General features: G+C 40.5%; 1 protein-coding gene and 1 long non-coding RNA gene across 3 annotated transcripts in view; one reads left to right on the top strand and one right to left on the bottom strand.

Annotated features, from left to right (window-relative positions):
* LOC135218651 (cystinosin-like) overlaps positions 1-25,634 on the bottom strand; it is a 203,464-nt gene that overhangs the window by 51,550 nt on the left and 126,280 nt on the right. The gene's annotated exons all lie outside the window — the stretch shown is intronic.
* The window catches only part of LOC135218281 (uncharacterized), a 55,958-nt gene that overhangs the window by 3,679 nt on the left and 26,645 nt on the right, over positions 1-25,634 (top strand). Inside the window, exon 2 of the long non-coding RNA XR_010315274.1 lies at positions 23,066-23,243. This is a non-coding gene — a long non-coding RNA (uncharacterized LOC135218281). The remainder of the gene's footprint in view (positions 1-23,065; positions 23,244-25,634) is intronic.

Here is a 25,634-nt window from a genome sequence, read left to right as displayed (position 1 = left end):
CTGAAACCAGCCCCCAGAAGTCACCTTCCCGGGCCAGTGAAGAACTTTTCATCACTGCACAGGGCTCCTTGGACTTCCATTTATTGATAGCAACTCCTGCATGGGGTCCCACAGGCCTTGTGCCACTGGTTTTTATAGGTGCACGAGTTCCATGGTCACATATCAGTGGTGCCTGGTTCTCCCAAGACACCTGTGTCACCAGAGGTGCATTAGACTCCAGTGCACTTCATGTCACCAATATCAGCCCTGAGGAATCATTTCTCCAGGCAGGTAAGGTTCTTCTACCACTGTAGAGTCTCACGGACTCCTGCAATACCGGTATGAGTCCCCAGTCTACAGAACTTATGAGAGAGAGTGAAGGCCCAATGCACAGGTGTGGCCTCATTGCATTGCACATTCTTGCATGGGAATGATGCCAGGGTCCCAGAAAGGTGATTCTTTGGGGGCTTTTTCTTACACACTGTTGGAGATCGGTGACTGGGAAAAAATTTGGTTAATAAAGAGAACTCCTATTCACCCATCCAAGTTTATCAACCTTAATGTTACGGCTTATCAACTATTCTTAGCAATACTTAGATTAATTCATTAATCTTAACACTACAGTTTTTCCCATGACCATTAAAAGAACCTTAACCTAATTTATTAATCTTGATACACAATTAAGTAAACATAAGCAGAATATCAAGGAACTATGTCAGTGGCATCCAAACACAAACACGAATCCGAACTGAGCCATGAGTCTTCACTGAGCATGTTTGGTACCATATTCTGACCTGTACTATCTTGGGTAAAGACTGCTCTTGGCCCTTCCACCCAAATTTAACCTCAGACATTCAGGGTTGCACCCATGTCACCTGCTTGCTTGGTGAGTTGACAGTCCCTGGACTGTACATGCAGAGAAGGGTGTTATGCAAGTGACTGATGTCCACACAGTGATCCAGGTACTGGGACAGTACTTGTCTTTGATTGTGCCAATCCCTGATCAGACCACGGCCCGTTGCCAGCCCCTGAGGTCATGTTAGAGCACATAGCTGTTCTCCATTTCCTCTGGGACCTTGCTGCTGGTCTTAAGAGCTGCAGATGATTTCTAAATATGATCTAATCTCCTAGGTCAGAGTTTCAAATCTTCTTGCAAGTGCAGATGCTCCTCTGCTTATGAACTGTCAGAGATCAGAACAATGGTGTTTGTAAATTAAGCTTTGTTTGTAGCACTCCATCCGCCACCCGTAAGTTCAAATTCTGTATTGTGTGCCTCTGCTTAGTTACAATTTGTGCTGCTACCCACGCCGAACAGCGCTATAGATGATGCCAGTACCCATAGACTCTTGAACCTACACAAGTGATAAGACATGATCTCCTGTGGTCCAAGGAATTCTTGTGATTTTATCATGAAACATATCTTGCACATCATTTATCTTCCATGGCTAATGGCAAATGTAAATTAAGGTAAATAGTGGTAGTGGTAAAAAGTGGTAGGCTATCGTAATGGAAACAAAAGTGGCAATTTTAAAGAAATTAGAAAGTGGTAAAAAAATGGTTGAGGTAGCATGTGATTATAAAGCCAACACCCACCTATTCGTAGTTATCGATTCATGGCTTGAGTTGTTTGTGGATTTTTCTATGGAACGTATACAGTGGGTCCCCGCTAGATCACAGATCAGCAATCGCGAATTCAGTTAATCGCAGATTGTTTATAGTGTAGTCGCCGTCCTGTCCTCAAGGAGTTACCCTTCCATGGTCTGAGCTCCCTGGTGACCAAACTAATGTCAAAGAATTCTCTTTTAGCTGCTCTTGTGGCCAAGTATTGTGTCATAATGATAAACATTATGACATGTGATTGAATATAAATGGACTTAGGATTAGAGAGGACTTTCTCTTATCCTCAGCAAATGCTGAACCCAGTTTACCTACATCAAAAACCCGCAAGAAGAAGAAGTGGCGATGCGCATATGCGCCATCTTACTTTTTACATACAACCAGAAAATGGACCAAGATTACCTTGCTGGTCAGTCAGTGTATATTGTACTGAGACCAGTGCTCTGTAATTTAAGCTCTTCGCTTCTCTGATTTCATTACTGAGGATCATGGAAACATCTAAGTTGAAAGCTAAGTGTTTAGTTTTAAGTGCTAGTTGAAAAACTGTTTCAGTATAGACTGTGGAACAGTGATTTAATTTTTGCATGTGAAAAGCTGTAAACCCATGAGTACACGTTGGCGCTTCTCATGATTTCTGATCGTTATTTGTAAAGGGCAAATTGTTTTGAAGAATTTATCATTCTATTTAGAGGTTTTATGTAAAGAAATATTCCACAATTATTATTATTAGATATAATAGAGATAATCCTTTCAGTTAATAATGCCTGCAATAGCATAGAATCTACTATACATCGATTCAGTGAGAATAATTTAGCTAATTTGTAGTAGATATTGTCTGTAGCCTATAACCTAGGATTATATATCCTTAATGGTGAGCTAAAATAACCTGGATTAGGTAGCAACTTGAATTAAGGTAAGTAAAATTGAAAGCCATCCTGCTGTGGCTAGTACCCTTAGTTTATACTAAAAACCGTAGGATTAGATAAAAGGCTATAAACTTTTTCCTTTTATATAACCTGTATACTTAAACCTAGTCTTAGTACTCTGGGCTATCATGTGGATACCCCTAAAGGTGAATTAAATTATCTGGATGAGTCAATAACCCAGACTAGGTGATACCTAACTATAAAGTTTCACATTAGTAAGTTACTGTTTTATATAGTAAACCAAATGGGCTGTGAGGTATAGCAAAGTACACCTAGCTGTGCAGCTAAGCTCCGCCCACTGATTACATCACAACCGAAGCTGATTGTTTGGCATTAGTATCAAAAAGTCTATGCATCATCATTTATTTTGCGATAGTTTTTTTACCCAACTAAAATATGTTCTGGTGATTATCTAAAGGAAATGTTACATTATCCCCTAAAGTAAAATTATAATAAGGGCACATCTCCCTAAAAATAGTAAAAACTGGAAAACATGGATGAAGAAGGAGTGTTCTGTGATGCTGCAATGTTGTTCCGTAAATGAGGTTCACCAGAATACAGATGTGACACAGGCTATGTCTGCGTTCAAATCAGCGCACTTAAATCACTGGACAGTGATAACTATAGTCTGGTATTGTCAACCGTGTTCACCATTCTAAATTTAAGCACAAAGACTTTATCAGAGCTATGGAGACTGGTATCTCATTGATTTCATGAAATTTTTCTACATGTTAATAGTCTTAAAATAAATTTCATTGGAATCGTTTACACATTCGGAGGGATGACAAGCAGTAACTGCACTCTGCAAAACCAGAATACAGTGGACCCCCCGTATTTGCGTTCTCCAGATTCGCGGACTCACACATTCGCGGATTTCTCTCGGGAACGTTTCCCTACATTATTCGCGGAAAATTCGCGCATTCGCGGTATTTTTCTATGAGAAATATCCACAAATTCCTGGTTTTTGTTATCAATTCCATCATAAAATGCACTTTTTGTGATAAAACTATTAAAAAAACTAAGTATGAAAATTTTTAGTGGTTTTTCTTAAGTTTTAACTAACAAAATAGGCTGTTTTTAGCCTTTTTATAGGGGTTCCAAACATTCACGGATTCTAACTATTCACGGGGGGGTCTGGTACGCATCCCCCTCGAATACGGGGGGACCACTGTATGCCTTTGTTCAACTTAAAGTCAGTATGATAGGCTATATGAGTCATGTACTGGATATAATTTGCTGAATGAATTTTTTTAAGGACGTTATTTGCTTTCAAAATAACAGGATCATAAAAAATTATGTAGATCTATAATGTCCTATGTATGTATTTTTTGTTTGGTTTACACAGCTCATGATGCTAAGATTACAGGCCTATCTTATTTTCTGCTTTATTGTGGTTCTTGTTGTGGATATTCTTGTTTTTGTTGCTGCAGTTATGGTACATGTAGGGTCTTCAAAAAATTTTTATTTGGTAACCTAACATTGCAGAATAAACATAGACCTATTCATAAAATACTGGTGTAAAGAATTATAAGCCTACTATTGTTAAATGAAATTTAGTCAGTTGTTTTTATTAAAAGTAACTGAGATTTTATGAATATAGTCTATGCTAGAATGTTCTCCTAACAAGAGGGAGAAAATTTACTGACCCTTGTATCCTTTTGTCCAACAGGGTATTCTACAAGAATGCCCCCATAAACAAATGGGCTACTTGCAGACTGGTTTGGATCATCTCATGCATAACTTTTTCAGCTGTCATTTATTTTTTCTTAGTCCGTTAAGTATCTTATGATACATTCCTACCATAGCCTTCATTTTCTTAGAAATGCTACACCAGCATTATATTTACTTAATACAGTAGTATAATTTGTTATCATTTTTGCAAATAGATTTTCAATATACTAGTTCATTGAGAGCAGTTTGATAGTTATCTGCAAGGCTGAGACAATCCTATGATTGATCTGTGTATCCTACCAGCTACATGCCCACAAGTTTTACATACTTTTATTCTCTTTGGTATAATTGGTGTTGCAATTACTATGGCCATCCACGCAGGTATGTGTATATGCACTTGCTTATACATGTACATTCTACTTCATTTATATACATTATATACTGTGGAGTTGAAACTACTACATTAATTAAAAGCTACTCTATTTCCAAGAGATACAGATAGAAATCTATTTGCAATAAGAATTGGATGTATAAGCCTATGCCCTGTCATTGCCTCAAAATATTAGAAATTAACATGTAGGCCTACGCCCTGTCATTGCTTCAAAATATAAGAAATTGATGTGAAGGCCTGTGCCCTGTCATTGCCTTAAAATATAAGAAATTCACACATAGGTCTATGTCCTGTCATTGCCTCAAAATATATAAAAAAGATTATGTTTAGGTCTATGCCCTGTCATTGCTCAAAGTATAAGCTATTGGCATGTAGGCCTGTGCCCTGTCGTTGCCTCAAAATATAAGAAATTGGCATGTAGGCCTGTACCTTGTCATTGCCTCAAAATATAAGAAATGTGTAAGCCTACTCTCTCAATGATATTAACATTTGACAAGCAGGATTATGATGAATTAATACCCTAATATCAGAAATGGCTGAACAAGTCTATGCTTCATTTTCAATTAATGTGATTTATGATGGCCAACACCAGTCTAAATGAAATAATAGGAAGATGCTTGTCTATTTAGGCTGCACGTGATTAAAAAAAAAATGCATAGGAAAAATTATCCAAGATCTTCATAATATATATATATATATATATATATATATATAGAATATATATTAGTATAAAAATACTATATATATATATGTATATAGTATGACCCCTATATATATATATATATATATTATATATATAATATTATATATATATATATGTATATCTAACTATATATATATATATATAGTATATATATATCTATAATATATATATATATATATATATCTGTATATATATTATATATGATATATAGATATATATAATATATAATATCTATATAAATATATATATATATATTATATATTAATTATCTTATATTATATATATATAGTATATATATAATTATATATATAGTATATACCATATATATATCATATAGTATATACATATATATATTTATACACACTATATATAAAAACTTAAGATATCTTTTATCAGAGACATCAGTTGCATACTTCACAACTCTGAAAACTCATATCTTAGGTGTCATGATTCATGCATGAAACTCAACATTACTGAATGGAGTCAAATCTGTATTGGATTGTTAACTAGTGTGATGTCATTCCCCCTTCGAGAGCTAGCCAATCACTGGCGTGCAGTGGGCGGGGCTTAGCTGCAAAGCTAAATGGACTTTGCTCTAGTAGTCTAGCTTGAAGGGTAAATATTATTCCTGATTAATCCCATGCTCTTAAAAGTGAATTAATTAATCTGGATTAGATAATAACTTAGCCTAGGGAATAGCCTAACTATAGTGTTTCTAAATTAGTAAATTACTGTTGTATATAGTAGACCAAATGGGCTATGAGGTAGTAGCCTAGCTCGAAGGCTACATATTATGCCTGGTTAATACCTTCTCTTTAAAGGTGAATCAATTCATCTGGATTAGGCAATAACCTATACTAGGTGATAGTCTAACTATAAAGTTTCACATCAGTAAGTTTCACATTACAAAGTTACTGTTTTATATAGTAGACCAAATAGCCTAGGGCTAGATGTTAACAACCTGGGTTAGACAATAATGTTTGCCTAACTGTGAGTTTACATATGAGTAATTTTCTGTTTTTATATAGCCTTTACATTAAGAATGAACGAAAATAATCTGGATATAGCAATATACAGCATACTAGGCTAAGAGAGAACAATTTAGGAAACATCCTATTGTTGGTCTGTTTGGTAGTTTGGTCCAGACAGCCTGGGATTACGTATAAACATTACATATCTTAGGCTTAATAAAATAGGTTAATATGACTAGATGATACCGATACGGTAGCCTATTGGTAAGGGTACATAATAGTAGAGTACTTATGTAGCCTATATCACTGTAGGTGATAAAAACCTAAAACAGGCTGTAGGCTAACCAGATTAAAGTAGGATGAAGTGGAGACAGTCTTCTTCTGGACTTTCTGAATGAGAACTGGAGCCAGGAGTGGAATCAGATGTAGGCTGAGTTCCAATGTCAGAGGAAACCAGTTGCTCTTCGCCACTTTGGGGCTATGATGGCAGCTACGCCCTGGAAGGACCGGAGCTTGTGAAGTACCTTGAGAAGAAGGTTGACTAGAGGAGGCAGGTAAATCCTGTCCCATTGATTCCAGTCGAGAGTCATCGCATCCATCCCCACAGCCCGAGGGTCTAGGACTGGGGAGACATATCGGGGAAGCTTGTGGTTGTTTGTCGTCACAAACAGATCCACCTGGAGATCTGGGACTTTATCCAGCACGAAAGAGAATGATGCATCGTCTAGAGCCCATTCCGATTCGAGGGGTGCTGCTCTCGACAGAAAGTTTGCTATCACATTCTTGACCCCTGCTAGATGAGTCGCAGAGAGATGCCACTTACTGCGTCTGGCCAGCGAGAAGATGGCTATCATGACATGATTGATTGGGCATGACCTGGAGCCCCGTCGGTTGATGCAGTTCACTATGACACCAAACGGACATGTGAGTTTCTCTTGGGTTTCAGCCATTTAAGGGATAGAAAAATGGCCATCGCTTCCAAGATGTTGATATGGAAGCTCTGAAACTTTGTCGACCAATTTCCCTGCACTTGTTGGGAGGGGGAGTGGCCCCCCCCAACCCGTCAAGGATGTGTCTGTGTGGATGACCACTGACGGGGGAGGATGAACGAGAGGAATCGACTTTGAGAGGCTTCGGGATGAGGTCCTGGATCTCGGTGTTTGCGCAACAAGTCAGGTGTGACTGCATGCTGATATCTTGAGCGTTTGGTGGCTTTGCAACGCCAGACTCGATTGATGTCCTTGAGTCTGGCTTTGAGCAAGGGGTCCGTGATGGAGGCGAACTGGAGGGAGCCTAGCACTCTCTCTTGCATTCGTCTGGTAGTCACCTTCTGTTTTAAGAATTGATGGACTGTCTTTGTTATTTCCCGACGCTTGGACGGGGGAAGAGACAGACAGTGGTCTACCAAGTTCCAGTCTAGGCCAAGCCACTGGAAGGATTGGGACGGAGTCAGACAAGATTTCTTGAAGTTTATTTGAAATCCCAGAGACTGGAGAAAGGCCATGGTGTCCTTGGCCATTTGGAGACAACCTTCCTGGCTGGACGCCCAGACTATCCAGTCGTCCAGATAGGCTGCCACCTGAATTCCACGACTCCGTAGGACCTGAATGATGGTATCCACTAGTTTGGTAAAGATCTGTGGAGCTATATTGAGCAGAAAGGCATAGTTCTGAATACGTAAGTCTTTGCCTTGAGTCTGAAACCAAGGTAGGGGATGAAAGATAGCGTATGCCCCAAGGGGTAGTAGGGTTTGTATTTGTAAAATACTTAGCATCTGGAACCTGTCACACTGAATGAAGTAGTTGAGCTTCGACAGATCCAGAATGACCCTCTTCTTGTCCAAGCCTTTCTTGGGAACACAGAAGAGACGGCCTTGAAATCGCAGGGACTTGGCCGGGCGGATGACACATTTGGCCAAGAGGTCCTGAACATACTCTTCCAGGAAAGGTGTTGAGTCCTGGAAGAACCACTTGGGGGGAGAAGGTTGAGACCTCCACTTCCATCCAAGACCTTCGGACACTACACTGAATGCCAAGTCGCTGAATGTCCACTGATGTTTGAAGCAGACTAGGCAACCTCCTACCGGAAGGGTCTCATTGTTTGCCTTGTCCAGCTCCTCTGCCTCCACATTTATCTTGGTGGTGTCCTCGATGTTTGTTGCTGGCACCTCGGCCTTTACCACCACGGTGATCACCTCTCTGGGGAAAGTTCTGTCCAGAGTGGTAGGCCTGAAAGTTGGCCTTCCTTTGCTCATAGTAAGGGTTGTAGGCAGGAGAGGGGGCTGGGTAAGGAGGAGGAGGCATCTGGTAAACAGGAGCTGGGGGAGGAGGTCCAGCTTGACGGTGTGACGTCTGCTTGGGTCTCTTGGCAGACTTGGGCTGAGGCCCTTGGCCAGGGGTAAACTTCCTCTTGTAACTGGAAGCAACCCACTTCTCCAGACGATTTCTATTCTCCCGGGCAGCGATATCGAGCATCTCTTTAACCATATCATCGGGGAATAGCTTATCACCCCACACATAAGAGTCAATCAGGCGTTTAGGCTCATGCCGAACCTTGGTGCTGGCAAGGACACGTTTCCAGCATGCCCTGCGTGCCTGACAGAAGGCATATAAGTCGTGCTGCATGGCGATCGCATGGGATTTAGCCAGGGCTGTGTAGAGGTCCTTGCCTGGGTTATTGTTGATCAATACCTCCAACATAGTCTGGTGAGACAGGGAGGCTGACAGGCGAACTCTGCTCTCATTCTCTGTTTTGAGGAGGGCTTCAGAAAAATAGGGTAATCATTCTTGAAATTGCTGACTAGCACAATCATTAGCCAGTTTCCCCACACTGAAAGTGAGGTGGACCCCTTCCCATATCTCAGAGTCATTCGGTAGTACCTGTGAGGTCGGCTTGCAGTCCTTGAGGTTAGGGATGGCTTTTTCCTCAGTAACGGCCTTGAAAACAGACTGAGCCATCTTTGTGGCGAAAGGAACTACCATCTTGTCTGGCGTCAAGAAAGATGTGAGATTCTTTCTGAAGGCTAACGCCTGAGCACTGTACAGGCGGCCTTCTTCATCTCTGCCAGGGAGAAGCTTTTTGCCGCGCAGAGGGCCTAAAGATCACCGTTTCCTTGGGGATGGTGTCATCTCGGATAGAGGCATCATGACTAAGCCTCACATAGCAATAGGGGTAGGCTGCTTGATTAGGGTAAAATTAAAGGTCTTCTAATGGCCTGGCCCCTAGGCCTTCCCCACAGTGGAGAATGCCATCAGCCATAGGCATGGTGACAGCACAACGCCAAGGGTTCAGTGGGTTGAAAACTGGAAGTTGGGAGGCCGGTGGTAATTGACCCAACTGAGAAGCTGGTTGTGCAGGAGTCTGTATAGTCAACTTGAGAGTAGACAACTCCAACGAAAACTTGGCTATTTTCCCGTGAACATGAGACTGCAAGGACTGCAGGAAGGAGCTCAGCTTCAAATCCAGGGCAGCATCTAGGGCGGTGGTGGTCAAGGGTGCCTCTGAGGGAGCAGTGGGAAACTCAGTGGAGAATGAACCCGTCTCAGACACCAGGGATGGCTGGAGCTCTCGAGAAGGTGCAAAGGTTGTCTCACTGCTCTCAGATACAGCAGTAGATGAGGCAGCTGGAGAAAACAGAGAAGAGGGATGGAGGTGGTCCCGGACAGAGTCTCAGAGGGGTCTCCCAAGAGATCTGCTTCTTCCTCCGAGCAAGGAGTATCCACCTGCTCCTCAGTCTCGGCATCCAGATCCATGTCTTTGGTATTTTAATCCAATTTAGCTAGATCAGGGGTAGTGGTGTCCAAGGGTAACAGCTGCACCACGGGGACGGTGGCATTATACACTGCCGAAGGTTGAGCATCAGGAAAGAGGAGGTCTCTAAGTTCCTCAGAAGGAAGGTAGGGTTGACCCCTCTTCCTATTTACCAAAACCACGTACCTAAGTTTTTAACTCACGTTTAGCCCACTTCCGGTCCTTTTCGGGGACGGTAGGTCTGTAGCAGGAAAAGTGAAGAAGGTCCTTGCAGACAGGACACTTTTCCAGGTCCCAGAACATAAAAAATTTGGGTCAGAAGACCCCAATCCTTAGCCTAAATTAGTATACAGTATTTCACAGAAATAATATATTTAACAGAAATAAAGACAAGCTAGCCTAGCTGAAGCTCATGACTAATTTATATATAGGCTAAGGAAGGATAGAAGGGCAATATCTGGGAATAACCAACCTTCATTCAAATCCCTGATAATTCAGTAAGAAGGCACTGAAGCCGGGGGCCAAGGTGCCAAGCGACCAAAGTCAAAGAAGCACAGTCAGTAGAAGAGGGGTGGGGTGCCCGGGCCGACCGATTAACGGAGGTTAAGGGCTAGATGAAAGACTGACACGGCCTAGAGGGGAACAACCTACAAGGGGGGGGTCCCTAATGGGAATTCTGAAGAACCAACCTTCAGGAAGGTTCATTATTCCCAGATACAAAGAGGGTGTCAAAAGTCCCAAGACGGCCGCTAGGGGTGCAGACAGAAAGCAGGGAGAGCGGCAACCCAGCTAGGCTACGGCCGACAGGCGGCCGAGCTGAACGGTCGGCCGACCTTGTAGGCTGACAGCCACTAGGTTAGGCTCTATTCTTGTTTGAGGGGAATCCTGGCAGGATGAGGATTCGACACTAAAAAACGGCTGCAGCCGACCTCATAGGCCGACCTTATAGGCCGACAGCCACTAGGCTAGGCTCTATCCTAGTTGGAGGGGATCCCAGGCAGGATGAGGAACCGACGCTAGAAAATGGCTGCAGCCAACAGTGATCATCCATCCTTTCGGCCAACTGCCTCTGGGCTAGGCTAAATCCAAGGGTGGAGGAGATCCATAGCCAGAAGGTGGCTGCGACCGACAGGGCAACAAGGACGACTGCTAAGACACTGGGCAACATGCACTCACGTCCTAGCACGCTTGTGGGTGCCATGCTAGGGGGGGGGCGAGAAGCATGAACGGAGACTTGGGGGGGCGACAAACGTAGGCCGACGTTGACCGAAGACGGAGCCGTCCACCGCAAGCAGTGGGGAACTGGCAATAGGCAAGTCCGAAGACAACCGGGACAAGGGACAGGCTACCCCTGACGGGTGACAGCAAAGTTCATCCAGCAAAGGCTGGGGAACAGTCTCAAACGTCCACCCGAAATTCAGTGTGCCATCAGGGGGAACTCCTGAGGGTGGAGTAGGCTAACTAGCAAAGTCCAACAAAGGCCAAGGACTGGACAAAGCTAGCTAAAGATAAAGACCTAAATAAAGGAAAATACTAAATATCCTATCAAAAAGTAAATAAATAAATAAATATATAAAATAAAATATAAAAATAATCATGAGCTTCGTAAGGCGGCGAGACCGGAGTCGCCGCGAGGCGAAAACCTCCCGAAAAAGCTCTGACTAAATAGCATTAAATGGGATGAGAGCTCATAATTGACTCTCTGAACATCTAAAAATACTCAACTTCTTAGAAGGAGGAGGAGAAAACAAGGCCATGATCCAAAATAAGAGAAAAAGCAGTAAAATAACAGGAGGGAGTTACAGGTAACGATACTCTACCCGGCTGCTAAAAGGGAATGTCATAGGTCCGTCGCTAGCTACGCACACTGATATCGGGAGACATAGGCGATGTAACGGCTCCCCAATATCAATCGTTACCCCTTCCTAGCAGATGAGGTTAAATCTATGCGGGGTAAGATAGCTGTGGCTATGCTTGCGTACATCCCTGTTACATGCACGATATCCATATTGGATAGTCGCAGTGGGGGTTGGAACTCGACAAACCCTTTTTTTCTCTGGTACATTTAGCAGTGGTACATTTAGCAGTATTTGTACTCTAGAAAGCTGCCTAAGGGAACCTTTCATCAGGACAACACAACCCGAGCCCAAAAATAGATTTTTCTTGTGTCAAAATCCGTTTAAAGGGAATATTTTACCAGTAGCCTAAAAAAACAGCAATGGCCGATTGTCAGGTACGGATGGTCTCGGCCACAGAAAACTAGATTTGAAAAAGGACTCTTGCTGTATGGTTTATATTCTTAAAAGTTTTAAATAAGCCCATAATAGGCAGTGACCTAGAATAGGTTGAGCAGGAACTGTCTAAAGAAATCCTCTATTCATAGATTAATGGAGATTATTCTAAAAGCTTTAACCTAAAGGCATATTGAACAGTAACTTGTGCTAACTAAACAAATAGTTCATAGAAGGTTGGTCTGAATGGCACGACAATTCAATTTAGGTTTTCATATTGCCAGTGTAAAAAGGACTAATAAGCCATATACAGCTGTCAAAACTAACTTGAACCGCAAAGGGTGTAATATAACGTAGATTACTATGTAACTTTTAATAATAACTTTATGTCATTATAGGGTTGCCATTATGCAGGACCCTCAGTTCAAGTGTTCTGTAGGAAATTGCTTGGTTTGCTTTTTTCCAATGGGTACAGCCCATTCCACATGCCATAAGCATAGTCCTTGTAAAAAAAAAAAAAAACAAGAACAATTTTCTTGGTCACCAGATATGTACGTAACTTGTAGTATGCTACTGACAACAAGTTTTAAGAACGAAACAGCTCCTTTTAAGCTGTCCCAGTAAGTCCTAGGGTTCAACAGGGGTAGGGAAGGGGGAGAATATACCTTTCCAGCAGAACTCTGGCCGCTGGTATTTAGCCTTTTCTCAGAACAAGATTTATGTTTGGGCCAAAACCCAGTAACATCTGTCCTCAGTACCTCCCAGGTTAACTCTGTGGAGGAAGTTGAATAATCTTTACATGAGGGTGACATTCTTACTAAGGGATATACTTCTTATCCCTGAAATGGCCCTACTGAACCCAGAAGGATCAGGGGGCACAATTTTCAGCTAGACATGGGAGAAATCTTCTAGAAGGAATTCTATCCCCCAGGCCCCAGCTGCTATCGAGGCTGAGGAGGATCTTTTCCCCAAACGGGATGCTAGGATCCATCAAACTGACTAAAATGACTACATTTTCGGAGGGACTTCTGCACCTTGGTTTAACAGGCAGTTACATTTCAGTTGTTAAAGCACAGTCAAATTACAAAAGGTCTCCTGAGAGGGATATACAGTAATACCTTGAGATATGAGCAGACCAACATACAAATTTTTTTAGATACGAGCTGCAATTCGGTCCATATTTTTGTTCGAGATACAAGCAGAATTCCGAGATATGAGTGTTTTGGGAGGATTCTGCTAGTTGGCGTGCCCGGGTTCAGCATCAGGACGGGGAGCATCTCGTTCATTCTCACGTGTTACCCGCAGAATCAAATTGAATCTTGTGCGCTGTACTCATTTTTTCTTCGTTTTTACATTTTTTACTGAACTTTTTTGTGTGCCATCATGGGGCCGACGAAAGTGAGTGTAAAGGAGAGTGGTGAAAAGATGAAGAGAATGATGTCGATAGAAGTAAAGCAAGAAATAATAGATAAACATGAGCGTGGTGTACGAGTGATTGAGCTGGCAAGGCTGTATGACCGCAGTACATCTACAGTTTGTACCATCATTAAACAAAAGGATGCCATCAAAAGTGCAACACTAGCGAAAGGAGCTACAATTCTGTCCCAATTAAGGACAAATATCCATGAAGAAATGGAGAAGCTTCTGCTGGTGTGGGCGAAAATGAAGGAGCTGGCAGGAGATACAGTGACAGAGACTTGAAGAAGAAAGAAGAAAGCACCATCAACTTCAAAAGAGGCAGCAGAAGATACGTTTAAGGCAAGTCATGGCTGGTTTGATAATTTCAAGAGGAGAACTGGCATCCACTTGGTGGCGAGGCATGGGGAAGCTGCGAGTGCTGACGTTAAGGCAGCTGATGCGTACATCGTTCGGTTTGCTGTGCTTATTGTGAAGGAAGGCTACATCCGCAACAAGTGTTCAGCTGCAATGAAACTGGATTGATTTGGAAAAAAATGCTATGGAGGACTTACATCACTGCAGAGGAGAAGAAGCTGCCAGGCCGTGAACCCATGAAGGACCATCTGACCCTTGCATTGTGTGCAAATGCTAACGGTGACTGTAAAGTAAAGCTACTGCTAGTATATCATTCCGAAAATCCTTGAGCCTTTAAGACTCACAAGATTCTTAAAGAAAAATTACAGGTTATGTGGCGTGCCAATGCTAGGGCACGGGTTACACGGCAGTTTTTTACCGAATGGGTAAATCTTGTCTTTGGTCCTGCAGTGAAGAAATATCTTCAAGAAAATAAACTCCCGATGAAAGCATTACTAATCTTTGATAATGCTCCAGCCCACCCACCTGGTCTTGAAGATGATATTCTCGACAAGTTCAAGTTCGTGAAAGTCCTCTACCTACCACCTAACACGACTCCAATCTTACAACCCATGGATCAGCAAGTCATTTCCAACTTTAAAAAGCTTTACACAAAGCACTGAAAATACAAATCTAACCCCTTGAGTGGTTTGGAGAGATCACTACAACATCGTGATATGTTTGTGCATTATTGACAAGGTCTAATGTTGGAATTCCAACTAGAAACAACTAAATGGTCAGTTTGGAATACGAAATTTCAGATCAAAACATAACATGAGCTTCAGTACTCCTCCCTGATTATACTAATAATCCTTGGCAAGATACCCCAATACACATTCTCTCTCTCTATAGTAAATAGCTAATTAATGAGAGAAAAACTATGATCCAAGCTGTCCATTTAGAATTTTGAAATAGGGCATTCCCTAATATTGAATGGTGCCTGGTACCATCATCAGCAGACATTGAGATACCACTAAAGAAATGCTCTTCTTACCTGTGTCTATAACATTAAAAGCTATAGAAGACACCCTCTACCAGGTTAAAAAAAAAAAAAAGGGTGGGGGGTGGATCTCTGCTTCCATTTTTTAATAAGACCCAAGTTGCTTACCATGTAGCCCCAGCCTTCTGTCCCTTCACTTTCAAAGTTATTAATCTTGTAAAGAGAGATTTTTCAGAATTCTGCATTGACTAAAAGACCAGAAAGAATGGTAGAATTAAAACCATTTGCCACGGTCATCCCAGTTTCGGAAAATTCCACCAAGGAATGGGCAATGCTACAACTCCTTTCTGAAGAGGAAAAGTTCCATAGTATATATATATATATATATATATATATATATATATATATATATATATATATATATATATAATATTGGACGGCTTGCTCAACAGGTCACTTCCCAATGTAACTTCATTATTACATAACCCCTTCCGTAAGGACCTGTTTGTGGAGTTTTTTGTGGTTAAAAACAAAACATAACAACCCCGCCAACAGAACTGTACAGAATTGGGAAAAAGGGGAGTTCAGTAAACAAAAACCCAAAACTTTCTTCTCTCAACAAAAAAAGGCTCACTGTGATAAAAATTCCTGTAAGCCTTTAGTCACCCCAAATGTTTTCCTCAAAGACAGGCAGGTGGTCAGAAGGGACAACTCCTGACAAAGGGACAACAACAGCAAGGAATTCCTTTCTACAAAGTCCAAAGACCCTGTTATAGGAAAAGGAAAAGCAACAACTGGAATACCTATGAAGGGCAAAGGCAGAGGAAGGGGTGGATACCAATAGGAATGGTATGGCTGGGGGTCGACTTCAAAGACACCACAGGCAATGGAAGTTATTCCCTTGGGGACACAGCATTACATATTTTAAAATGGGCTGGGGTGGAAAAGTTCTCATCCCGCCCCCTCCCCCTCCTGTAAAGGAATTCTTCCAAAAATTAGACCCCTCTCTGGAAGATTTTGTGTGGAAAGGCCCTGTTAATGGGAGCCATACAGCAGCTTGCATATAATCGCCACCAAGCACGTCTCTTCAAGTTTCCCCTAAAAGGATTCCTCCAAATGGAGAGTGATCCTAGGCCTATCAACTTTGAGCAAGCACATTGTTTGCCAAAATATTCAGGATAATAACTACCATTGACCCCCCATCGATGTGGGACCACCTTGATGTGGTGAGGGGGCTCTTGAACCTCAGGAATTAGTTCCTGGGTTTGAGTCCAAGTCTCATATTTGTATGTAATTATTTGGAGTAATATTGTGGAATTTTTAACATTTTGTAAAATTTATTGGACATGACAAATGGGAAAAGATATAGCTGGGAATGGGTCTGTATCCAAAGCTAAACAGTGGGAACTGTGATTGGACCGTGAACTGGCCGATAATGTTTGGACCTGAGAGTTTTCAGTTGGAACTATTTTGCAGGACTGGACCACGGATTCCAGGGGGCTCTGGTTTTGGTTATATGACTCTCAGCATTCTATCCGGTTTACCCATAATGTGATTAGGGTGGGGACGATTGTATTCTTGTAATACTCTCAGTCCTATGAAGCAGGTCTGGCTTACACTTGGGCCACTCTAATCATGTTGTGCCATCCTCTGTTGGGTAGGATAGGGATGCAGACATTTGGGAGTTGGTTCTCACTTGTGCCATTGGTGGAAGAATGAACTTCATGAAAGGCTGATGATATCTTTTTAAGGTTTTCAGGTTTATTTTTTTCCCACCCCTCTCAAATCTTTATGTCTAGCAGTTGTAAGGATTCGAGTACCCCTGGGCCCTATGATGGTGCTATTCTGGCACAGATGACGACCTCTGCACCCCCCATGGAGATTCGAAATTCTCCAAATGTTGATGACTTCTCCAAAAATAAATTAATGAAAAGAAGTAATAACGAATTTGATCCCCTCCTGACATCCCCTCCCCTGGACCCTCCAGCCATGCCTCATTGATGACGACTTCAATCAAGGACGCAGACTTCTCTAAGAAATCTTCATCCAAAGTTAAATCCTCAACACAGCCAGGTTGTGTGAAAAATTTGAGAATGCTCCATATCGAAGACTTACCAGTCAGTTGTGATTATGAAATGATCTCGACAGCTTTGAAATCATTTGGAACTGTTGCAGAAATCAGGATGAGCATTACTGATGCTGAACCTAAATGGGATGCTTGGGTTACCTCTAGTAGCCATGATGAGGCTCTAAAGGCTAGTAGTATAAGTGCCGTACAAATCGGTCAAGCTACAGTACAAGGAGCCTTAACAGACAAAGTCCCCAAAGACTTGGATGTTTATTTGCCCTCTAAATGGGGTCAAGATAAACCAGAGAGAAAGCAGATTGCAGAAGTAAGAACTCCTAGACTTCCTATGTGGCTGGTAGCTTCAGCCAAGGAGGAAAATTATAACTACTACAAAATTTGCAGGTTTCTTCAGAAAAAAGTGGGAGGAATAAACAGCGGAGACATTTCTCATTATGGGAAGAACATCGTTCTTATTCATGCCAAGTCCACAACCCAAGAATATATGCTGACCTTGTTGAACTTTAAAAGTAATGAAATGATTACAAAGGTCAAACCCCACTTAAGCTTTAGTTATGGGAGAGGAGTAGTACCATTTGATAAAGACCTATATGACATGGCAGAGGAAGAAATTCTAGAAATAAGCCCCACTTCAGTTCGGAGAGTGATAAAGGCAGCTATTGCCAACATGGTCATTTAACCTTCATAGACTGTGAGGCACCTTCTCATGCCATATTTGAAAATGAAAGGGTATGAGTGCGTCCTTTCCATCAAAGAACAGTGCAGTGCTATCATTGTGATAAGTTTGTCAACTCATCAAAAAGCTGCAAAAATGCTAAACTTTTTATAAATTGGTCTGGTGTCCATCGTGATGATGAATGTAGTAGAAAAGCAAAATGTGTGAATTATCAACAGGAACATAAATCCAATAGCAAAAATTGTGAAATATACAAATTCGAACTGTCTGCACTAAATGAAGCCAATGCAGAGCATATAAGTGTATTGGTTTTGCAAAAAGATTAATTAGGACGACAACCTAGGAGCTATGCTCAAGTTCTTCAGCCACTACCCCTATCTACCACTAGGGAAGCAGTGGCAGCACCCTCTTAATGTAGCAGGTGCATCAACCCCTGTGGTAGTGGCCCAGCCATCTGGGTCAGGTGCTCGGCCCATTGAGGCTAGAGCGCAAGCCTCCAAGGAGGATAAGATGACACTCAACCCAACCACTTTGGAATTGTCTTAGGCTTCATCTCTGCTTGATTTAATGGTGACTGAGGAGCAAGATCATCCAAAGAGGAGACGGTTCCCCATCATCCTCTCCTCCATCAAATCCAATTAAACTTGCAACACTTAGTAACAGATACAAAGTACTAAGCTGGATGCAAGAACCCCGGCTTGAATTCAAACAATTTGACAAGAAAGGGAAACAAAATGAAACTAGTAAATTAGCAAATAATAAGCCAAACCTGTCAAGACCAGTCCTTTCCATATCATCTCTTGATTATGCTCATAAACAAGAGAGCAAATGAGAAGGCTCCATCCAAAGTACCTTCTACCACGCCCAAAAAATAGTTTTCACATCAATACTACAATGGAACTGTAGAGGTCTCAGGGCCCAAACCAAAGAGCTGGAGGTACTGCTCCGTGACTATAACCCAGGCATTATGTGTCTCCAGGAAACTGAGCTGGGAAGCACACAATATAATCCTGGATTTAGTTACAGCATAAATTCTCCACCACTAATAGGAGATAGAGTTAACGGAGGTGCAGGAATTATTGTGCATAAGTCGTTGCAACACTCTTTGCTATCAATTTAATACTCATCCCCAAGCTGTAGCAGTAACTTTCATTTTAGACAAGCAGATTACAGTCAGCTCCATCTACCTTTCTCCTGATTTGGATTTCACTTATAATGATATTCAGCTTCCTACTCCGTTTCTCCTCCTCAGAGATTTTAAAGTTCACAACCCCATTTAGGGTGGCACATGGCAGATGCAAAGGGTAGGATGTTGGAGGGTATTATGGATGGTCATAATATAACTCTGCTTAATAATGGAGCCATGACGCATCAATATCTACTCCAATACCTACTTGCCTATTGATCTGAGCATTTGCTCATCTAGTACTTATATTGATTATGAATGGTCAGTTAATGAACATCCAAATGGGAGTAACCACTTCCCAATTCATAAATTGGTTAAGAATCAGCTATCTGAATCACCTCCTAAATGGAAGGCAGATGAAGTAGGCTGGAAGAAATTTAGCGAGTCTGCTTTCATGGAGAAGAATGTAAAGGAAAACCCTCTAGACCAGCAGTTCCTTGGTGGAGCAAAACCTGCAGTAGTATGAGAAAGATCACTAGAAAATGTTATAAAAAGTATAAGAGGAGTGGAACCGCACAAGCCAAAGTTATTTACCAACGTGCTATTGCCAAGTAAAATAAATATTTTAAAGAGGCAATAAGAGAGTCATGGGTATGCTACATAAATGCTATTATCTCGAAAACACCATCAAAAACGACTTGGAAGAAAATTAAATAATTAAATGGCAAGTTTGTCCCTTAACCTCCGCCTACCCTTAAGATAAATGGTGACCTAATTACCCAACCAGATAGGGTCGCAGAAAGATTAGGAGAACATTTCTCAAGAATATCGAGTAATGAGAACTATTCTCGAGAATTCCAAGACATTAGAAATGCCCAGATTTCTCTTGATTTAAGTGAAAATAATTTTGCACCATATAATGGCAAATTTACACTGCAGGAACTCAAAGATGCTGTGCAGAATACCAAAGCATCAGCCCCTGGTGAAGATAAAATACTTTATGAAATGCTGAAACATCTCCCAGAAAAGTCAGAGAAATTTCTTCTAGATATAATAAATGAAATTGGGGAAACTGGTATTATTCCTAAGAGCTGGAAATTATCATTAATCATCCCCATGAAGAAACCAAACAAGGATCCTTCTTTACCCAGCAACTACAGACCAATAGCTGTCACCAGTTGTGTTTGTAAGCTGATGGAAAAGGTGATTAACACGAGACTTGTATGGCACTAAGAAACAAATAAATTGCTTCCTCAATTACAGTTTGACTTTAGGAAAACTAGATCTACTTTGGATCCCTTGCTCAGGCTCTCAAGCCAATACAACAAGGTTTTGCTAAACAGAGCCAAACAATAGGAGTTTTCTTTGCTTTGGAAAAGGTATATGACACCACATGGCGCTTTGGTATCATAAAAAAGTTTTATAAGATAAGCATTAAAGAAAAAAGGATCAGATAAGTAAATTCGTTTTTATCAGAAAGCTATATTAAGGTAAGAGTTGGAAATCATGTATTGCGACCTTTCTTACAAGAAGAGGGAGTTCCTCAGGTAGTGTCCTTAGGGTCACCCTCTTTGCTATTGCCATTCATGATGTATTAGAAAATATATCATCACCAGTAAAAAGCTCTTTATTTGTAGATGATTTGGCTCTGTACTGCACAGGATATGATGCAGTTTCAATTAGCGGGTTCATGAAAAGAGCCATCAATAAAGTAAGCAAGTGGGCTAATGAGCAAGGATTTCGATTTTCCGTATCAAAAACTGTCGCTGGTCGCTTCTGCTGGCACCGAACTAGGAAACCATTCAAAATCTTACCTTAAATAGAACTATTTTACCTTGCTCCACTGAAGTAAAATTTTTAGGAATAATCATTTTTTGACCAGTTTAAAAGTGAAAGTGAAGCGATCTCTAAATATTTTAAAAGTATTATTTAATTTTAATTGTGGTGCTGATAAGAAATCGTCGTTAAGGCTTTACAATGCAGTATGTTTATCTAAGTTAGACAACGGCTGCCAAGTATACTCATGTGCTTCAAAGACTAAACTTAAGGAATTGGACATTGTGCATAATATGCTACTAAGGGTCTGCACTGGAGCTTTTAGAACTTCCCATTGAAAGTATCTATGTGGACTCCCATCAGCTACCACAGGACCTAAGGAGGCATGAGCTAGGTTTGAGATACACCATGCAGCTGAAAAGCAGCAGGGAGAATCCTTCTTTTGAGATCTTGAAAAGGTGTGATTCAAGTCGTTTTAGATTTTGTAGATCTTGAACACCATTTCTATTTAGACAGCTGGAGGATGAAAATATAAAAACGCAGAAATCTTACAAGTTAAACTTCATGCTATCCCTCCTTGGTTTATTCCAGCAATAGATGTATGCACTAAAGAATTAGAGAAGAAAGGTCATCCAGAAGAAGTCAGAAACAAGTTTTTGGAGCATGATGAGAGGCTTATACATGACAGGAAAATCTATACTGATGGATCAAAATCAGAAGATGGGCTGTGCAGTGGTGTAAGGGGGAATTGTAAATAAAAAAAGTTACCAGACTCCTCATCCATATTCACTGCTTTAATCTTAATCTTGCATCTGATAAGAAATTTAAATCCACTGTAATATATAGTGACTCAAGAAGTATTAAGAAGCCCTAGAGAAGTTTAACCCTACCCATCCCTTAATTCAAAAGGCCCAGGAATGGCTTTAGTGTCTTTCTGTTCATCACAAATCAGTTAAGTTTTGTTGGGTTCCTGGGCACACTGGTGTAGAAGGAAATGAATTGGCTGATAGTGAACCAAATGAAGCTGTAAGATGTGATTTCTTAACTAATAAGGCTCCACATATGGATATGCATCCAGTTATGAGAAGGTACATCCGTAAGAAATGGCAGCAGAGATGGGCTTCCCCTATTTTATACACGAGTAGGAAGTACACAAATATTAGAAAAAGCATTGATTTTTGGAGTTCGGGTTTTAATCGCATCAGAAGATTTGAGATAATCCTAACACGGCTGAGGATTGGCCATACCCGCTTCACCTACAGTTATATTTTAGAGAGAGAGAGTGCCTCAGTTTGTGATTACTGTGATGATCAGCTATCTGTTGATCACATGCTGGTGCACTGTCCTAGATTTAATTGCCTTAGGGTAAAGTATTTAATAGCTGGGAAGACTATTTTGGAAATTTTAAATGGTGTTTAGGTAGATTATCTTATGAGTTATCTGAAAAAATCTGGTTATTTTAATGAGATATGATTTCACTATATTTAATAAAGATTTTAGTTAGGTATTTTTATTTTATAAAGTATGCCTTTTTAAATATAAAATTTCGATAATTATTAATTTGTTATTGGTGTTATCTATCACCATTCTTCATTTTTACCGTTCATATATGAACACTGGTATCATTCACTTATTCAAAATTTATCATACTAATTTGTATATTTAATTTTCATTAGGGCTCTGAAAAATCCTGATGGGTTCCGGCACTTGGTCTTCAAGACCTAAATTTCATAATCAATCAACTACCATTCCCCTAGTACGTTCAATAATTCCAAAAGGGATTTGGACAGCTATAGATCTGAAAGATGCATACTGGCACGTCCCTATCGCAGTTCCATTCTCCCCCTTCCTAGGGTTCCTGATAGGGAAAGATATGGACAGATTCAGTCATGCCCTTTCGGCTAAACATTGCCCTAAGAAATTTACAAAATTAGCAACAGTAGTTGTTCGAGAAATCAGGAATACAACTGATAGCCTACCTAGACGACTGTTTGATCTGGGGGCCCAAAAGAAAAGTGTACTTGTTCCTGGTACTGGAGCACTCTAATGCATCAAGAAATACTTATAACTTTACACAAGTTCAGAGGAGTGTTGTGGGAGAGCAAGTCTAGTGAGATAATCAAAATAGTGTATGAGGCATTTTATGGAAAATAATGAATCACACAGTTGTGGATTCAAAACTAAAGAAAAGGTTACATCTACACAACAAAATTCACGTATAATGCATTATTTTGTTTACTTTGTTCTTAAGCTATTTTCCAGGGTGTATTCACAACTAATATTGGTTCCTAAAGGCATGTTTGAAATAAGCTGTATAATTTTATATAAGAATACTAATGCAAATATTGTAAGATCTATAACATATTTACTGTACGACTAAGTAAAATTAGTTCATTTTTTCTATTTTCAGATGTAACAATGATTTCTCTATCTGATATAAAATGTCGCCCAACATTTTTTGTCTGCAGACGTGAAGAATTTACTAGAGAAACACGAGAAGTTTGTTGAAGAATTTCCAGACAACAGAGATTACTGGTTTACTTCTGGATTGAAAATCAACTGGAAAAATGTTGAATATACTTTGGATGGTATGAATATATTTGTGTTCAGATAGTCAACAAGCCTCTTCATTTTTTACTCATACATATGACTATACAGCAGGGTGATCAAGTGATAGGAAGCTTACACCAGTCTCCCTAAGAAATATCCTCCTGTCAGATTAGGGCCCTGTTCACATTGCTTGATGAGTTGTCTTTTGCAACATATTTAATTTTGTGTACTGGATAGTTTTCCTCTCAGTTTTTACCTTTTACTGTATAATTTTTTCATCATATGTACTTTTGTTTCAAGTAGCATTAGTTTCAGGTAGTTATGAAGAATTTCAAGTGTCCCTTCTAGAGCCAGGTGCCACAACTAATTTTTGGCAGTTTACCTGTCACACAATCCAATTAGTCATTTTCACAATCAGTATGACAGTTATTGAACCACAAGTCTCATTCCAAGCACCTTTACGGATGTTAAATACAGTGGTACCTCGAGATACGAAATTAATCCGTTCCGAGGTGCCCTTCGTATCATGAGTTTTTCGTATCTTGAACTGCATTTTACATGTAAAATGGCTAATCCGTTCCAAGCCCTCCAAAAACACCCCAGTAAATTTCATAATAAAGCTAAATTGATCTATAAACAATGAAATACTACAACAATTTGGACCATACAATACCTAACTTAATACGTACTGCTAATTACCTGTAAATAAAGTGTATTAGTGTACATGGTATACAAGAAATACTGTACGTACATACGTACGTATGTAGTAAAATGTGGAAGCTTACCTTTCAGGTGAGGCTATCTCCGAAAGTGGCGACAGAGGAGGAAGACAAACGCAGATATGTACACTTAACTTTACGAAACACATAAAAAATGTCAGAAAAACAAACTAAACTTTACAAAACACGTTAACAAAACTGTAACACTTAACTTTACCAAAAACTTAAAATTAAATTTTTTTCTTATTTTTACATTTTTTTTTACTTTTTTATACTTTACGTAATTTAAAAAGTTTCAATTTCTTCACCACCGAATGGATGCCAGTCCGTTTACAGAATTTTTCGAACCACCCATGAGAAGCCTTGAACTCTGGGGTTGCCGTCGATGTCCCCTCTCCTCCGTCGTCTTTGGCTTGGGCAATCAAATCGCCGAAAATAGCGCTGGCCTTCTGGCAGATTGCCATCTCGGTTATCGCATCACTATCGATTTCTTTGTCCTCAATCCATAGAAGAAGCAGCCTTTCCATTTCATCATGCACATGGCTCCTCTTGTTGGACAAAATAGTCACGCCCTTGGAGGGTGTAGCTGCTTTGATGGCTTCCTTCTGCTTAAGGATAGTGCCTATCGTCGACGGATTTCGGCCGTATTCCTTAGCGATCACACTCAACTGCAAGCCAGCTTCATACTCTTTTATTATCTCCATTTTTGTCTGCATAGAAAGCATTCTCTTCTTTCTGTGAACTTCAGCAACTTTCTTGGGACCCATGACTATACTGTACGTAATTAAGTTATGTAGTACGTATACTAATTAGGTTCTCACACAACACGATAAAATAGCATAACGAAATCACTAACACGAATTTACGTTAACAAACGAAATCGTATATGTGAACGAACGAATTCCACATGCGTACGATAACACTGGTGAGAAGCAGTGGCTGAAAAAGAACGCTGCTACGTACTAGTACGTAGATGCATGATGGGAGGGATGCTGACCAATAGGAAAGAAGGATCTCATGGCGGTGACTAGCATCAGGAACCAATGGGAGAGCGGGAGGATGGTGGCGAGTCTACTCAGTTGGCGGCGCGCGAGTTTCAAAATTGTTATCGGTGGTCCAGGCGAATCTCGGACTTTACAGCAACAACCTTTCGTATCATGAGCAATTTTCGTATGCAGAGCCGTAAAATTTTTCGTATTTGCTTTCGTATCTCGAGTTTTTCGTAAGTTGTGCCTTTTGTATCTCGAGGTACCACTGTATTTGCATAGGATGATATGGGATTTTTAGTTCGTTTTGAATTTAGTTAAGGCACTTAATACTTTTCACTTTATATGTTTCTTGTTCTTAGTTTTACTCCTTCCAAGTCATTTGGTTTAAAGATTTAAAAATTATTATTGAACCATAAGGAAAAAGGGTTTAAAAGATATTTTGACTTTTTAAAAGGATAATTTGGAATGTCTTATTCACTATGTTCTGAACTGCTCGTTCACTCCTGAAAAATGTAGTTTAACACTGAAAAAAAATTGGCCTTGAATGGAGGAATGAGAGATCACAACAAAAAAAAGACGAAAAAAACTATGGCAGAATGCCGATATTACTGAGGAAGGAGGAATTTACATAAAAGCTGGACTTTAGTTTTAAATGCACTATATTTGCATTAATTTACATAGGTCCAGGAACTAATAAGGTGGCTGATTGTCGATCCACTGG

This window comes from Macrobrachium nipponense, chromosome 9 (genome assembly GCF_015104395.2).
Source record: "Macrobrachium nipponense isolate FS-2020 chromosome 9, ASM1510439v2, whole genome shotgun sequence".
Lineage (NCBI taxonomy): Eukaryota > Metazoa > Arthropoda > Malacostraca > Decapoda > Palaemonidae > Macrobrachium > Macrobrachium nipponense.
Note: the sequence above shows the minus strand (reverse complement) of the source record. Positions and strands in the feature narration are given on the sequence as shown.